Consider the following 15,176-nt stretch of genomic DNA (forward strand, 5'->3'; position numbering starts at 1 on the left):
TGCAGCAACACCTAAGGGCTCTGACACACAGACACAAAAGAAACCATTGCTTTTAACCTACTCTTGGAGAGGAGAGAGTCTCCGACCCTGGATCTCAGGTCTTCTATGGAGGGACTGTCAGGAATCCTGTAAGAGCATCCCATCCACACAACCTCTTGCCATAAAAACAAAGCAGAATGTGTGGTGAAGGAACTCCGGGTTGACAGAGCCTTGTCCTTGCTTCAAGCAATGTGCTAACAAGGTGCTGAACAGAGTGACGGTGGCACAAAGGTTAGCGCTTATGACTACGGATCAGAAGATTCTCAGTTACGGAAACCAAGAAACTGTGTATGAGAGAGTGCGTAAGTGTATGAGTGGCACTTGTGCAAGCGGAGCAGGGACGTGCCAGCGATCAGAATGAACTGGAGTTTGTGCCAAGACTGGGTTTCAAGAGTGGCAGTTCCCATATGGTCTAGCGGTTAGGATTCCTGGTTTTCATCCAGGCTGCCCGGGTTCGACTCCCGGTGTGGGAAGGCTTGAGTGCTTTTGCTTCTGTCCTTTTTGGCCAGCGGTCGGACTGCAGCTACCTTATAGGATGTGGTTGTGGAACTGCCCCGTAAGCCTTCGATAGCTCAGTTGGTAGAGCGGAGGACTGTAGGTGGGATGATGGCAATCCTTAGGTCGCTGGTTCGACTCCGGCTCGAAGGATATCTTTTGCGCTCAGAGCCGCTTTCTTGCCTTCGCCAAGTGAGTTAACCACTCCTCAAAGTTCAGCATGGAGGTGAAAAGGAAGTTCCCTGACCGGGAATCAAACCCGGGCCGCGGCGGTGAGAGCGCCGATTCCTAACCACTAGACCACCAGGGAAGGTCTGCGTGAAGGTTGGCCTCAAGTCTAGCTGTGGGCCTCCACCCAGGTGTGCTGCAGCTGCTCTGACAAAAATAACTCTAACGTTTGCAACCTCCTCCTGGAGAAGAGAAAGTCTCAGAGCCTGGATCACAGTTCTTCTTGGGAGGGACTGTCACATGCTCGGTGTAAGAGCATCCTATCGGCACCACAACTTGCCATGACAACAAAGCACAGCATGCGTTGAAGGAACTCCATGTCCACCGAGCCGTGTCCTCTTTCCAAGGACCATGCTAATGAGGACAGCTGACACGGACTGGGCCAGTGGCGCAATGGATAACGTGTCTGACTACGGATCAGAAGATTCTAGGTTCGACTCCTGGCTGGCTAGTTCTGGATTTTTTTGCGTTGCTCTCAGTGCAGTGCGGTCGCGGTTTGCCCCTGCCGGAGTTGTTCGGTTCTACTCTGGAGTGAATCGAGTCTCTGGGGCCGCCAGCACAGAGCCTGTGGGGTGCTCTCCTGGGTTCAAAGGCTGCCCCAACCGCTCTCATGTCTTGGTCCCGTACATCCCTCAGGACTTCCAGAAGAAACCAGTACAGCCACTCTCCTGGGAAGACAGCAGTGACAGCTTGTAAACCAAAATGTTTGCTGTGAGGCTAAGGCGTTCTACTGCAGCACAGATACGCATTCGAAAAGCATACAATATTCAAAAACAAAGTGCCAACTTAAAACAAGATTGCAGTCAAAATGACCACCTCAGACAAGTGTGAGCAATGTTTCAGTCTCTGTTATACGTCGGCAAATATGCCACACAGTGCAGACGCTCATACTACTGAAAAGGAAGTTACCTGACTGAGAAAGGTATAAATAGAAATCGGAGCCTGCTCCAAACGACCTGGTCAGCCCCAAGTGGGCTGTAAAAACCTCCTGGAGTTTTTATTGATTTAATGTCTGGTACAAGACACTGCGTCCAACCAGTTATGTTTGAATGTCAAACCTACCCCAATCCTTAAACCAACCTCACAGTTTCCTGCTGTGTTTTATCAACCTCCCAACCTACCCCAACTCTTAACCCAACCTCACAGTAACAAACCTCCATGTGGGTTTCATTGATTCAATGTCTCGTACATGGCACAGAATACAACCTATCGCAGTTTATTAAAATCACACCTACCCCAGCCCTAGGCCCAACCACACGGTAACCTGCTGTGTTTTATTCAATTTTACTCCTACCCCAACCCTAAACACAACCTCAGAGTAAGCAGTTTATATATTTTTTTATTTTTATGAATGTCTACTACAGCTACATCAATCGCAAACCCAGCCTACGTGCGGTATAAGTGCCTACCACTTAGAGGTCATCCAGCCGACTTGCAGTGTAATCTCCTCCACTTGTAGGTCTCTGAGCTGCAGCAACACCTAAGGGCTCTGACACACAGACACAAAAGAAACCATTGCTTTTAACCTACTCTTGGAGAGGAGAGAGTCTCCGACCCTGGATCTCAGGTCTTCTATGGAGGGACTGTCAGGAATCCTGTAAGAGCATCCCATCCACACAACCTCTTGCCATAAAAACAAAGCAGAATGTGTGGTGAAGGAACTCCGGGTTGACAGAGCCTTGTCCTTGCTTCAAGCAAAGTGCTAACAAGGTGCTGAACAGAGTGACGGTGGCACAAAGGTTAGCGCTTATGACTACGGATCAGAAGATTCTCGGTTTACGGAAACCAAGAAACTGTGTATGAGAGAGTGCGTAAGTGTATGAGTGGCACTTGTGCAAGCGGAGCAGGGACGTGCCAGCGATCAGAATGAACTGGAGTTTGTGCCAAGACTGGGTTGCAAGAGTGGCAGTTCCCATATGGTCTAGCGGTTAGGATTCCTGGTTTTCACCCAGGCGGCCCGGGTTCGACTCCCGGTATGGGAAGGCTTGAGTGCTTTTGCTTCTGTCCTTTTTGGCCAGCGGTCGGACTGCAGCTACGTTATAGGATGTGGTTGTGGAACTGCCCCGTAAGCCTTCGATAGCTCAGTTGGTAGAGCGGAGAACTGTAGGTGGGATGATGGCAATCCTTAGGTCGCTGGTTCGACTCCGGCTCGAAGGACATCTTTTGCGCTCAGAGCCGCTTTCTTGCCTTCGCTAAGTGAGTTAACCACTCCTCAAAGTTCAGCATGGAGGTGAAAAGGAAGTTCCCTGACCGGGAATCGAACCCGGGCCGCGGCGGTGAGAGCGCCGAATCCTAACCACTAGACCACCAGGGAAGGTCTGCATAAAGGTTGGCCTCAAGTCTAGCTGTGGGCCTCCACCCAGGTGTGCTGCAGCTGCTCTGACAAAAATAACTAACGTTTGCAACCTCCTCCTGGAGAAGAGAAAGTCTCAGAGCCTGGATCACAGTTCTTCTTGGGAGGGACTGTCACATGCTCGGTGTAAGAGCATCCTATCGACACCACAACTTGCCATGTCAACAAAGCACAGCATGCGTTTTAGGAACTCCATGTTCACCGAGCCGTGTCCTCTTTCCAAGGACCATGCTAATGAGCACTGCTGCTGCGGACTGGGCCAGTGGCGCAATGGATAACGCGTCTGACTACGGATCAGAAGATTCTAGGTTCGACTCCTGGCTGGCTCGTTCAGGATTTTTTTGCGTTGCTCTCAGTGCAGTGCGGTCGCGGTTTGTCCCTGCCGGAGTTGTTCGGTTCTACTCTGGAGTGAATCGAGTTTCTGGGGCCGCCAGCACAGAGCCTGTGGGGTGCTCTCCTGGGTTCAAAGGCTGCCCCAACCGCTCTCATGTCTTGGTCCCGTACATCCCTCAGGACTTCCAGAAGAAACCAGTACAGCCACTCTCCTGGGAAGACAGCAGTGACAGCTTGTAAACCAAAATGTTTGCTGTGAGGCTAAGGCGTTCTACTGCAGCACAGATACGCATTCGAAAAGCATACAATATTCAAAAACAAAGTGCCAACCTAAAACAAGATTGCAGTCAAAATGACCACCTCAGACAAGTGTGAGCAATGTTTCAGTCTCTGTTATACGTCGGCAAATATGCCACACAGTGCAGACGCTCATACTACTGAAAAGGAAGTTACCTGACTGAGAAAGGTATAAATAGAAATCGGAGCCTGCTCCAAACGACCTGGTCAGCCCCAAGTGGGCTGTAAAAACCTCCTGGAGTTTTCATTCATTTAATGTCTGGTACAAGACACTGCGTCCAACCAGTAATGTTTGAATGTCAAACCTACCCCAATCCTTAAACCAACCTCACAGTTTCCTGCTGTGTTTTATCAACCTCCCAACCTACCCCAACTCTTAACCCAACCTCACAGTAACAAACCTCCATGTGGGTTTCATTGATTCAATGTCTCGCACATGGCACAGAATACAACCTATCGCAGTTTATTAAAATCACACCTACCCCAGCCCTAGGCCCAACCACACGGTAACCTGCTGTGTTTTATTCAATTTTACTCCTACCCCAACCCTAAACACAACCTCAGAGTAAGCAGTTTATATATTTTTTATTTTTATGAATGTCTACTACAGCTACATCAATCGCAAACCCAGCCTACGTGCAGTATAAGTGCCTACCACTTAGAGGTCATCCAGCCGACTTGCAGTGTAATCTCCTCCACTTGTAGGTCTCTGAGCTGCAGCAACACCTAAGGGCTCTGACACACAGACACAAAAGAAACCATTGCTTTTAACCTACTCTTGGAGAGGAGAGAGTCTCCGACCCTGGATCTCAGGTCTTCTATGGAGGGACTGTCAGGAATCCTGTAAGAGCATCCCATCCACACAACCTCTTGCCATAAAAACAAAGCAGAATGTGTGGTGAAGGAACTCCGGGTTGACAGAGCCTTGTCCTTGCTTCAAGCAAAGTGCTAACAAGGTGCTGAACAGAGTGACGGTGGCACAAAGGTTAGCGCTTATGACTACGGATCAGAAGATTCTCGGTTTACGGAAACCAAGAAACTGTGTATGAGAGAGTGCGTAAGTGTATGAGTGGCACTTGTGCAAGCGGAGCAGGGACGTGCCAGCGATCAGAATGAACTGGAGTTTGTGCCAAGACTGGGTTGCAAGAGTGGCAGTTCCCATATGGTCTAGCGGTTAGGATTCCTGTTTTCACCCAGGCGGCCCGGGTTCGACTCCCGGTATGGGAAGGCTTGAGTGCTTTTGCTTCTGTCCTCTTTGGCCAGCGGTCGGACTGCAGCTACGTTATAGGATGTGGTTGTGGAACCGCCCCGTAAGCCTTCGATAGCTCAGTTGGTAGAGCGGAGAACTGTAGGTGGGATGATGGCAATCCTTAGGTCGCTGGTTCGACTCCGGCTCGAAGGACATCTTTTGCGCTCAGAGCCGCTTTCTTGCCTTCGCTAAGTGAGTTAACCACTCCTCAAAGTTCAGCATGGAGGTGAAAAGGAAGTTCCCTGACCGGGAATCGAACCCGGGCCGCGGCGGTGAGAGCGCCGAATCCTAACCACTAGACCACCAGGGAAGGTCTGCATAAAGGTTGGCCTCAAGTCTAGCTGTGGGCCTCCACCCAGGTGTGCTGCAGCTGCTCTGACAAAAATAACTAACGTTTGCAACCTCCTCCTGGAGAAGAGAAAGTCTCAGAGCCTGGATCACAGTTCTTCTTGGGAGGGACTGTCACATGCTCGGTGTAAGAGCATCCTATCGACACCACAACTTGCCATGTCAACAAAGCACAGCATGCGTTTTAGGAACTCCATGTTCACCGAGCCGTGTCCTCTTTCCAAGGACCATGCTAATGAGCACTGCTGCTGCGGACTGGGCGAGTGGCGCAATGGATAACGCGTCTGACTACGGATCAGAAGATTCTAGGTTCGACTCCTGGCTGGCTCGTTCAGGATTTTTTTGCGTTGCTCTCAGTGCAGTGCGGTCGCGGTTTGCCCCTGCCGGAGTTGTTCGGTTCTACTCTGGAGTGAATCGAGTTTCTGGGGCCGCCAGCACAGAGCCTGTGGGGTGCTCTCCTGGGTTCAAAGGCTGCCCCAACCGCTCTCATGTCTTGGTCCCGTACATCCCTCAGGACTTCCAGAAGAAACCAGTACAGCCACTCTCCTGGGAAGACAGCAGTGACAGCTTGTAAACCAAAATGTTTGCTGTGAGGCTAAGGCGTTCTACTGCAGCACAGATACACATTCGAAAAGCATACAATATTCAAAAACAAAGTGCCAACCTAAAACAAGATTGCAGTCAAAATGACCACCTCAGACAAGTGTGAGCAATGTTTCAGTCTCTGTTATACGTCGGCAAAAATGCCACACAGTGCAGACGCTCATACTACTGAAAAGGAAGTTACCTGACTGAGAAAGGTATAAATAGAAATCGGAGCCTGCTCCAAACGACCTGGTCAGCCCCAAGTGGGCTGTAAAAACCTCCTGGAGTTTTCATTCATTTAATGTCTGGTACAAGACACTGCGTCCAACCAGTAATGTTTGAATGTCAAACCTACCCCAATCCTTAAACCAACCTCACAGTTTCCTGCTGTGTTTTATCAACCTCCCAACCTACCCCAACTCTTAACCCAACCTCACAGTAACAAACCTCCATGTGGGTTTCATTGATTCAATGTCTCGCACATGGCACAGAATACAACCTATCGCAGTTTATTAAAATCACACCTACCCCAGCCCTAGGCCCAACCACACGGTAACCTGCTGTGTTTTATTCAATTTTACTCCTACCCCAACCCTAAACACAACCTCAGAGTAAGCAGTTTATATATTTTTTATTTTTATGAATGTCTACTACAGCTACATCAATCGCAAACCCAGCCTACGTGCGGTATAAGTGCCTACCACTTAGAGGTCATCCAGCCGACTTGCAGTGTAATCTCCTCCACTTGTAGGTCTCTGAGCTGCAGCAACACCTAAGGGCTCTGACACACAGACACAAAAGAAACCATTGCTTTTAACCTACTCTTGGAGAGGAGAGAGTCTCCGACCCTGGATCTCAGGTCTTCTATGGAGGGACTGTCAGGAATCCTGTAAGAGCATCCCATCCACACAACCTCTTGCCATAAAAACAAAGCAGAATGTGTGGTGAAGGAACTCCGGGTTGACAGAGCCTTGTCCTTGCTTCAAGCAATGTGCTAACAAGGTGCTGAACAGAGTGACGGTGGCACAAAGGTTAGCGCTTATGACTACGGATCAGAAGATTCTCAGTTACGGAAACCAAGAAACTGTGTATGAGAGAGTGCGTAAGTGTATGAGTGGCACTTGTGCAAGCGGAGCAGGGACGTGCCAGCGATCAGAATGAACTGGAGTTTGTGCCAAGACTGGGTTTCAAGAGTGGCAGTTCCCATATGGTCTAGCGGTTAGGATTCCTGGTTTTCATCCAGGCTGCCCGGGTTCGACTCCCGGTGTGGGAAGGCTTGAGTGCTTTTGCTTCTGTCCTTTTTGGCCAGCGGTCGGACTGCAGCTACCTTATAGGATGTGGTTGTGGAACTGCCCCGTAAGCCTTCGATAGCTCAGTTGGTAGAGCGGAGGACTGTAGGTGGGATGATGGCAATCCTTAGGTCGCTGGTTCGACTCCGGCTCGAAGGATATCTTTTGCGCTCAGAGCCGCTTTCTTGCCTTCGCCAAGTGAGTTAACCACTCCTCAAAGTTCAGCATGGAGGTGAAAAGGAAGTTCCCTGACCGGGAATCAAACCCGGGCCGCGGCGGTGAGAGCGCCGATTCCTAACCACTAGACCACCAGGGAAGGTCTGCGTGAAGGTTGGCCTCAAGTCTAGCTGTGGGCCTCCACCCAGGTGTGCTGCAGCTGCTCTGACAAAAATAACTCTAACGTTTGCAACCTCCTCCTGGAGAAGAGAAAGTCTCAGAGCCTGGATCACAGTTCTTCTTGGGAGGGACTGTCACATGCTCGGTGTAAGAGCATCCTATCGGCACCACAACTTGCCATGACAACAAAGCACAGCATGCGTTGAAGGAACTCCATGTCCACCGAGCCGTGTCCTCTTTCCAAGGACCATGCTAATGAGGACAGCTGACACGGACTGGGCCAGTGGCGCAATGGATAACGTGTCTGACTACGGATCAGAAGATTCTAGGTTCGACTCCTGGCTGGCTAGTTCTGGATTTTTTTGCGTTGCTCTCAGTGCAGTGCGGTCGCGGTTTGCCCCTGCCGGAGTTGTTCGGTTCTACTCTGGAGTGAATCGAGTCTCTGGGGCCGCCAGCACAGAGCCTGTGGGGTGCTCTCCTGGGTTCAAAGGCTGCCCCAACCGCTCTCATGTCTTGGTCCCGTACATCCCTCAGGACTTCCAGAAGAAACCAGTACAGCCACTCTCCTGGGAAGACAGCAGTGACAGCTTGTAAACCAAAATGTTTGCTGTGAGGCTAAGGCGTTCTACTGCAGCACAGATACGCATTCGAAAAGCATACAATATTCAAAAACAAAGTGCCAACTTAAAACAAGATTGCAGTCAAAATGACCACCTCAGACAAGTGTGAGCAATGTTTCAGTCTCTGTTATACGTCGGCAAATATGCCACACAGTGCAGACGCTCATACTACTGAAAAGGAAGTTACCTGACTGAGAAAGGTATAAATAGAAATCGGAGCCTGCTCCAAACGACCTGGTCAGCCCCAAGTGGGCTGTAAAAACCTCCTGGAGTTTTTATTGATTTAATGTCTGGTACAAGACACTGCGTCCAACCAGTTATGTTTGAATGTCAAACCTACCCCAATCCTTAAACCAACCTCACAGTTTCCTGCTGTGTTTTATCAACCTCCCAACCTACCCCAACTCTTAACCCAACCTCACAGTAACAAACCTCCATGTGGGTTTCATTGATTCAATGTCTCGTACATGGCACAGAATACAACCTATCGCAGTTTATTAAAATCACACCTACCCCAGCCCTAGGCCCAACCACACGGTAACCTGCTGTGTTTTATTCAATTTTACTCCTACCCCAACCCTAAACACAACCTCAGAGTAAGCAGTTTATATATTTTTTTATTTTTATGAATGTCTACTACAGCTACATCAATCGCAAACCCAGCCTACGTGCGGTATAAGTGCCTACCACTTAGAGGTCATCCAGCCGACTTGCAGTGTAATCTCCTCCACTTGTAGGTCTCTGAGCTGCAGCAACACCTAAGGGCTCTGACACACAGACACAAAAGAAACCATTGCTTTTAACCTACTCTTGGAGAGGAGAGAGTCTCCGACCCTGGATCTCAGGTCTTCTATGGAGGGACTGTCAGGAATCCTGTAAGAGCATCCCATCCACACAACCTCTTGCCATAAAAACAAAGCAGAATGTGTGGTGAAGGAACTCCGGGTTGACAGAGCCTTGTCCTTGCTTCAAGCAAAGTGCTAACAAGGTGCTGAACAGAGTGACGGTGGCACAAAGGTTAGCGCTTATGACTACGGATCAGAAGATTCTCGGTTTACGGAAACCAAGAAACTGTGTATGAGAGAGTGCGTAAGTGTATGAGTGGCACTTGTGCAAGCGGAGCAGGGACGTGCCAGCGATCAGAATGAACTGGAGCTTGTGCCAAGACTGGGTTTCAAGAGTGGCAGTTCCCATATGGTCTAGCGGTTAGGATACCTGGTTTTCACCCAGGCGGCCCGGGTTCGACTCCCGGTATGGGAAGGCTTGAGTGCTTTTGCTTCTGTCCTTTTTGGCCAGCGGTCGGACTGCAGCTACCTTATAGGATGTGGTTGTGGAACTGCCCCGTAAGCCTTCGATAGCTCAGTTGGTAGAGCGGAGGACTGTAGGTGGGATGATGGCAATCCTTAGGTCGCTGGTTGACTCCGGCTCAAAGGACATCTTTTGCACTCAGAGCCGCTTTCTTGCCTTCGCCAAGTGAGTTAACCACTCCTCAAAGTTCAGCATGGAGGTGAAAAGGAAGTTCCCTGACCGGGAATCAAACCCGGGCCGCGGCGGTGAGAGCGCCAAATCCTAACCACTAGACCACCAGGGAAGGTCTGCGTAAAGGTTGGCCTCAAGTCTAGCTGTGGGCCTCCACCCAGGTGTGCTGCAGCTGCTCTGACAAAAATAACTAACGTTTGCAACCTCCTCCTGGAGAAGAGAAAGTCTCAGAGCCTGGATCACAGTTCTTCTTGGGAGAGACTGTCACATGCTCGGTGTAAGAGCATCCTATCGACACCACAACTTGCCATGACAACAAAGCACAGCATGCGTTTTAGGAACTCCATGTTCACCGAGCCGTGTCCTCTTTCCAAGGACCATGCTAATGAGCACTGCTGCTGCGGACTGGGCCAGTGGCGCAATGGACAACGCGTCTGACTACGGATCAGAAGATTCTAGGTTCGACTCCTGGCTGGCTCGTTCAGAATTTTTTTGCGTTGCTCTCAGTGCAGTGCGGTCGCGGTTTGCCCCTGCCGGAGTTGTTCGGTTCTACTCTGGAGTGAATCGAGTTTCTGGGGCCGCCAGCACAGAGCCTGTGGGGTGCTCTCCTGGGTTCAAAGGCTGCCCCAACCGCTCTCATGTCTTGGTCCCGTACATCCCTCAGGACTTCCAGAAGAAACCAGTACAGCCACTCTCCTGGGAAGACAGCAGTGACAGCTTGTAAACCAAAATGTTTGCTGTGAGGCTAAGGCGTTCTACTGCAGCACAGATACGCATTCGAAAAGCATACAATATTCAAAAACAAAGTGCCAACCTAAAACAAGATTGCAGTCAAAATGACCACCTCAGACAAGTGTGAGCAATGTTTCAGTCTCTGTTATACGTCGGCAAATATGCCACACAGTGCAGACGCTCATACTACTGAAAAGGAAGTTACCTGACTGAGAAAGGTATAAATAGAAATCGGAGCCTGCTCCAAACGACCTGGTCAGCCCCAAGTGGGCTGTAAAAACCTCCTGGAGTTTTCATTCATTTAATGTCTGGTACAAGACACTGCGTCCAACCAGTTATGTTTGAATGTCAAACCTACCCCAATCCTTAAACCAACCTCACAGTTTCCTGCTGTGTTTTATCAACCTCCCAACCTACCCCAACTCTTAACCCAACCTCACAGTAACAAACCTCCATGTGGGTTTCATTGATTCAATGTCTCGCACATGGCACAGAATACAACCTATCGCAGTTTATTAAAATCACACCTACCCCAGCCCTAGGCCCAACCACACGGTAACCTGCTGTGTTTTATTCAATTTTACCCCTACCCCAACCCTAAACACAACCTCAGAGTAAGCAGTTTATATATTTTTTTATTTTTATGAATGTCTACTACAGCTACATCAATCGCAAACCCAGCCTACGTGCGGTATAAGTGCCTACCACTTAGAGGTCATCCAGCCGACTTGCAGTGTAATCTCCTCCACTTGTAGGTCTCTGAGCTGCAGCAACACCTAAGGGCTCTGACACACAGACACAAAAGAAACCATTGCTTTTAACCTACTCTTGGAGAGGAGAGAGTCTCCGACCCTGGATCTCAGGTCTTCTATGGAGGGACTGTCAGGAATCCTGTAAGAGCATCCCATCCACACAACCTCTTGCCATAAAAACAAAGCAGAATGTGTGGTGAAGGAACTCCGGGTTGACAGAGCCTTGTCCTTGCTTCAAGCAAAGTGCTAACAAGGTGCTGAACAGAGTGACGGTGGCACAAAGGTTAGCGCTTATGACTACGGATCAGAAGATTCTCGGTTTACGGAAACCAAGAAACTGTGTATGAGAGAGTGCGTAAGTGTATGAGTGGCACTTGTGCAAGCGGAGCAGGGACGTGCCAGCGATCAGAATGAACTGGAGTTTGTGCCAAGACTGGGTTTCAAGATTGGCAGTTCCCATATGGTCTAGCGGTTAGGATTCCTGGTTTTCACCCAGGCGGCCCGGGTTCGACTCCCGGTATGGGAAGGCTTGAGTGCTTTTGCTTCTGTCCTTTTTGGCCAGCGGTCGGACTGCAGCTACCTTATAGGATGTGGTTGTGGAACTGCCCCTTAAGCCTTTGATAGCTCAGTTGGTAGAGCGGAGGACTGTAGGTGGGATGATGTCAATCCTTAGGTTGCTGGTTCGACTCCGGCTCGAAGGACATCTTTTGCGCTCAGAGCCGCTTTCTTGCCTTCGATAAGTGAGTTCACCAATGCTCAAAGTTCAGCATGGAGGTGAAAAGGAAGTGCCCTGACCGGGAATAGAACCCGGGCCGCGGCAGTGAGAGCACCGAATCCTAACCACTAGACCACCAGGGAAGGTCTGGCTGAAGCTTGCCCTCAAGTCGTGTCCTCTTTCCAATCAGCATGCTACTGAGCACTGCTGACGCGGAATGGGCCAGTGGCGCAATGGATAACGCGCCTGACTACGGATCAGAAGATTCTAGGTTCGACTCCTGGCTGGCTCGTTCAGGATTTTTTTGCGTTGCTCTCAGTGCAGTGCGGTCGCGGTTTGCCCCTGCCGGAGTTGTTCGGTTCTACTCAGGAGTGAATCGAGTTTCTGGGGCCGCCAGCACAGAGCCTGTGGTGTGCTCTCCTGGGTTCAAAGGCTGCCCCAACTGCTCTCATGTCTTGGTCCCGTACATCCCTCAGGACTTCCAGAAGAAACCAGTACAGCCACTCTCCTGGGAAGACGGCAGTGACAGCTTGTAGACCAAAATATTTGCTGTGAGGCTAAGGCGTTCTACTGCAGCACAGATACGCATTCGAAAAGCAGACAATATTCAAAAACAAAGTGCCAGCCTAAAACAAGATTGCTGTGAAAATGACCACCTCAGACAAGTGTGAGCAATGTTTCAGTCTCTGTTATATGTCGGCAAATATGCCACACAGTGCAGACGCTCATACTACTGAAAAGGAAGTTACCTGACTGAAAAAGGTATAAATAGAAATCAGAGCCTGCTCCAAATGGCCTGGTCAGCTCCAAGCGGGTGAGACTTGAGCTCCAAGTGGGCTGTAAAAACCTCCTGGAGTTTTCATTCATTTAATGTCTGGTGCAAGACACTGCGTCCAACCAGTTATGTTTGAATGTCAAACCTACCCCAATCCTTAACCCAACCTCACAGTTTCCTGCTGTGTTTTATCAACCTCCCAACCTACCCCAACTCCTAACCCAACCTCACAGTAACAAACCTCCATGTGGGTTTCACTAATTCAATGTCTCGTACATGGCACAGAATACAACCTATCGCAGTTTATTGAAATCACACCTACCCCAGCCCTAGGCCCAACCTCACGGTAACCTGCTGTGTTTTATTCAATTTTACTCCTACCCCAACCCTAAACACAACCTCAGAGTAAGCAGTTTATAAATATTTTTTTATTTTTATGAATGTCTACTACAGCTACATCAATCGCAAACCAAGCCTACGTGCGGCATAAGTGCCTACCACTTAGAGGTCATCCAGGCAACTTGCAGTGTAATCTCCTCCACTTGTAGGTCTCTGAGCTGCAGCAACACCTAAGCGCTCTGACACACAGACACAAAAGAAACCATTGCTTTTAACCTCCTCTTGGAGAGGAGAGAGTCTCCGACCCTGGATCTCAGGTCTTCTATGAAGGGACTGTCAGGAATCCTGTAAGAGCATCCCATCCACACAACCTCTTGCCATAAAAACAAAGCAGAATGTGTGGTGAAGGAACTCCGGGTTGACAGAGCCTTGTCCTTGCTCCAAGCAATGTGCTAACAAGGTGCTGAACAGAGTGACGGTGGCTCAAAGGTTAGCGCTTATGACTACGGATCAGAAGGTTCTCGGTTACGGAAACCAAGAAACTGTGTATGAGAGAGTGCGTACGTGTATGAGTGGCACTTGTGCAAGCGGAGCAGGGACGTGCCAGCGATCAGAATTAACTGGAGTTTGTGCCAAGACTGGCTTTCCAAAGTGGCAGTTCCCATATGGTCTAGCGGTTAGGATTCCTGGTTTTCACCCAGGCGGCCCGGGTTCGACTCCCGGTATGGGAAGGCTTGAGTGCTTTTGCTTCTGTCCTTTTTGGCCAGCGGTCGGACTGCAGCTACCTTATAGGATGTGGTTGTGGAACTGCCCCGTAAGCCTTCGATAGCTCAGTTGGTAGAGCGGAGGACTGTAGGTGGGATGATGGCAATCCTTAGGTCGCTGGTTCGACTCCGGCTCGAAGGACATCTTTTGCGCTCAGAGCCGCTTTCTTGCCTTCGCCAAGTGAGTTAACCACTCCTCAAAGTTCAGCATGGAGGTGAAAAGGAAGTTCCCTGACCGGGAATCGAACCCGGGCCGCGGCGGTGAGAGCGCCGAATCCTAACCACTAGACCACCAGGGAAGGTCTGCGTAAAGGTTGGCCTCAAGTCTAGCTGTGGGCCTCCACCCAGGTGTGCTGCAGCTGCTCTGACAAAAATAACTAACGTTTGCAACCTCCTCCTGGAGAAGAGAAAGTCTCAGAGCCTGGATCACAGTTCTTCTTGGGAGGGACTGTCACATGCTCGGTGTAAGAGCATCCTATCGACACCACAACTTGCCATGACAACAAAGCACAGCATGCGTTTTAGGAACTCCATGTTCACCGAGCCGTGTCCTCTTTCCAAGGACCATGCTAATGAGCACTGCTGCTGCGGACTGGGCCAGTGGCGCAATGGATAACGCGTCTGACTACGGATCAGAAGATTCTAGGTTCGACTCCTGGCTGGCTCGTTCAGGACTTTTTTGCGTTGCTCTCAGTGCAGTGCGGTCGCAGTTTGCCCCTGCCGGAGTTGTTCGGTTCTACTCTGGAGTGAATCGAGTTTCTGGGGCTGCCAGCACAGAGCCTGTGGGGTGCTCTCCTGGGTTCAAAGGCTGCCCCAACCGCTCTCATGTCTTGGTCCCGTACATCCCTCAGGACTTCCAGAAGAAACCAGTACAGCCACTCTCCTGGGAAGACGGCAGTGACAGCTTGTAGACCAAAATGTTTGCTGTGAGGCTAAGGCGTTGTACTGCAGCACAGATACGCATTTGAAAAGCAGACAATATTCAAAAACAAAGTGCCAACCTAAAACAAGATTGCAGTCAAAATGACCACCTCAGACAAGTGTGAGCAATGTTTCAGTCTCTGTTATATGTCAGCAAATATGCCACACAGTGCAGACTGGGCCAGTGGCGCATACTGGCACCTGTAAGTCGTGGTTATTCTTGGCTACACCGGCTAATCACGTTCCGAGTTGGAACCAAGATTTTTTTTAATTCATGGTTACGCTGGCTAATCACGTCCCGAGCTGGAACCAAGATTCACCCTATTCTTGGTTACGGCAGCCAATCATGTTCCGAGTTACAATGAACGCTATGGCCAATCAGAGCCCTTATACCATTCAAGATTTGTACTGTAATAACAGATTTCGTTGCAGATTAATTCGGACAACAATTGCAAACTACGTATTTTTATAACAAGTTGGTTTAAATGAATAACCATTACAGTAACATTAATTACTACAACACGATT

General features: G+C 49.7%; 21 non-coding genes across 21 annotated transcripts; 17 read left to right on the top strand and 4 right to left on the bottom strand.

Annotated features, from left to right (window-relative positions):
• The first annotated feature begins 440 nt into the window (after positions 1-440).
• Positions 441-512, top strand: trnae-uuc (transfer RNA glutamic acid (anticodon UUC)). Its single transcript has one exon. It is a non-coding gene; the product is annotated as a tRNA-Glu (tRNA).
• Positions 513-600: 88 nt separating this feature from the next.
• Positions 601-687, top strand: trnay-gua (transfer RNA tyrosine (anticodon GUA)). The gene is given in 2 exon segments: positions 601-637; positions 652-687. It is a non-coding gene; the product is annotated as a tRNA-Tyr (tRNA).
• A 1,985-nt stretch (positions 688-2,672) lies between these two features.
• On the top strand, positions 2,673-2,744 carry trnae-uuc (transfer RNA glutamic acid (anticodon UUC)). The gene has a single exon. It is a non-coding gene; the product is annotated as a tRNA-Glu (tRNA).
• Positions 2,745-2,832: 88 nt separating this feature from the next.
• trnay-gua (transfer RNA tyrosine (anticodon GUA)) lies at positions 2,833-2,919 on the top strand. The gene is given in 2 exon segments: positions 2,833-2,869; positions 2,884-2,919. It is a non-coding gene; the product is annotated as a tRNA-Tyr (tRNA).
• Positions 2,920-3,004: 85 nt separating this feature from the next.
• On the bottom strand, positions 3,005-3,076 carry trnae-cuc (transfer RNA glutamic acid (anticodon CUC)). The gene has a single exon. It is a non-coding gene; the product is annotated as a tRNA-Glu (tRNA).
• Positions 3,077-3,371: 295 nt separating this feature from the next.
• Positions 3,372-3,444, top strand: trnar-acg (transfer RNA arginine (anticodon ACG)). Its single transcript has one exon. It is a non-coding gene; the product is annotated as a tRNA-Arg (tRNA).
• Positions 3,445-5,060: 1,616 nt separating this feature from the next.
• On the top strand, positions 5,061-5,147 carry trnay-gua (transfer RNA tyrosine (anticodon GUA)). The gene is given in 2 exon segments: positions 5,061-5,097; positions 5,112-5,147. It is a non-coding gene; the product is annotated as a tRNA-Tyr (tRNA).
• Positions 5,148-5,232: 85 nt separating this feature from the next.
• On the bottom strand, positions 5,233-5,304 carry trnae-cuc (transfer RNA glutamic acid (anticodon CUC)). The gene has a single exon. It is a non-coding gene; the product is annotated as a tRNA-Glu (tRNA).
• A 295-nt stretch (positions 5,305-5,599) lies between these two features.
• On the top strand, positions 5,600-5,672 carry trnar-acg (transfer RNA arginine (anticodon ACG)). Its single transcript has one exon. It is a non-coding gene; the product is annotated as a tRNA-Arg (tRNA).
• Positions 5,673-7,128: 1,456 nt separating this feature from the next.
• On the top strand, positions 7,129-7,200 carry trnae-uuc (transfer RNA glutamic acid (anticodon UUC)). Its single transcript has one exon. It is a non-coding gene; the product is annotated as a tRNA-Glu (tRNA).
• Positions 7,201-7,288: 88 nt separating this feature from the next.
• trnay-gua (transfer RNA tyrosine (anticodon GUA)) lies at positions 7,289-7,375 on the top strand. Its single transcript is given in 2 exon segments — positions 7,289-7,325; positions 7,340-7,375. It is a non-coding gene; the product is annotated as a tRNA-Tyr (tRNA).
• Positions 7,376-9,360: 1,985 nt separating this feature from the next.
• Positions 9,361-9,432, top strand: trnae-uuc (transfer RNA glutamic acid (anticodon UUC)). Its single transcript has one exon. It is a non-coding gene; the product is annotated as a tRNA-Glu (tRNA).
• A 259-nt stretch (positions 9,433-9,691) lies between these two features.
• On the bottom strand, positions 9,692-9,763 carry trnae-cuc (transfer RNA glutamic acid (anticodon CUC)). The gene has a single exon. It is a non-coding gene; the product is annotated as a tRNA-Glu (tRNA).
• Positions 9,764-10,058: 295 nt separating this feature from the next.
• On the top strand, positions 10,059-10,131 carry trnar-acg (transfer RNA arginine (anticodon ACG)). Its single transcript has one exon. It is a non-coding gene; the product is annotated as a tRNA-Arg (tRNA).
• A 1,458-nt stretch (positions 10,132-11,589) lies between these two features.
• On the top strand, positions 11,590-11,661 carry trnae-uuc (transfer RNA glutamic acid (anticodon UUC)). The gene has a single exon. It is a non-coding gene; the product is annotated as a tRNA-Glu (tRNA).
• Positions 11,662-11,749: 88 nt separating this feature from the next.
• trnay-gua (transfer RNA tyrosine (anticodon GUA)) lies at positions 11,750-11,836 on the top strand. Its single transcript is given in 2 exon segments — positions 11,750-11,786; positions 11,801-11,836. It is a non-coding gene; the product is annotated as a tRNA-Tyr (tRNA).
• Positions 11,837-12,069: 233 nt separating this feature from the next.
• trnar-acg (transfer RNA arginine (anticodon ACG)) lies at positions 12,070-12,142 on the top strand. Its single transcript has one exon. It is a non-coding gene; the product is annotated as a tRNA-Arg (tRNA).
• A 1,481-nt stretch (positions 12,143-13,623) lies between these two features.
• On the top strand, positions 13,624-13,695 carry trnae-uuc (transfer RNA glutamic acid (anticodon UUC)). The gene has a single exon. It is a non-coding gene; the product is annotated as a tRNA-Glu (tRNA).
• Positions 13,696-13,783: 88 nt separating this feature from the next.
• Positions 13,784-13,870, top strand: trnay-gua (transfer RNA tyrosine (anticodon GUA)). Its single transcript is given in 2 exon segments — positions 13,784-13,820; positions 13,835-13,870. It is a non-coding gene; the product is annotated as a tRNA-Tyr (tRNA).
• An 85-nt stretch (positions 13,871-13,955) lies between these two features.
• On the bottom strand, positions 13,956-14,027 carry trnae-cuc (transfer RNA glutamic acid (anticodon CUC)). Its single transcript has one exon. It is a non-coding gene; the product is annotated as a tRNA-Glu (tRNA).
• Positions 14,028-14,322: 295 nt separating this feature from the next.
• trnar-acg (transfer RNA arginine (anticodon ACG)) lies at positions 14,323-14,395 on the top strand. The gene has a single exon. It is a non-coding gene; the product is annotated as a tRNA-Arg (tRNA).
• Positions 14,396-15,176: the final 781 nt, after the last annotated feature.

The sequence above is a fragment of the Danio rerio genome, chromosome 4 (genome assembly GCF_052040795.2).
Source record: "Danio rerio strain M-AB ecotype USA chromosome 4, GRCz13ab, whole genome shotgun sequence".
NCBI lineage: Eukaryota > Metazoa > Chordata > Actinopteri > Cypriniformes > Danionidae > Danio > Danio rerio.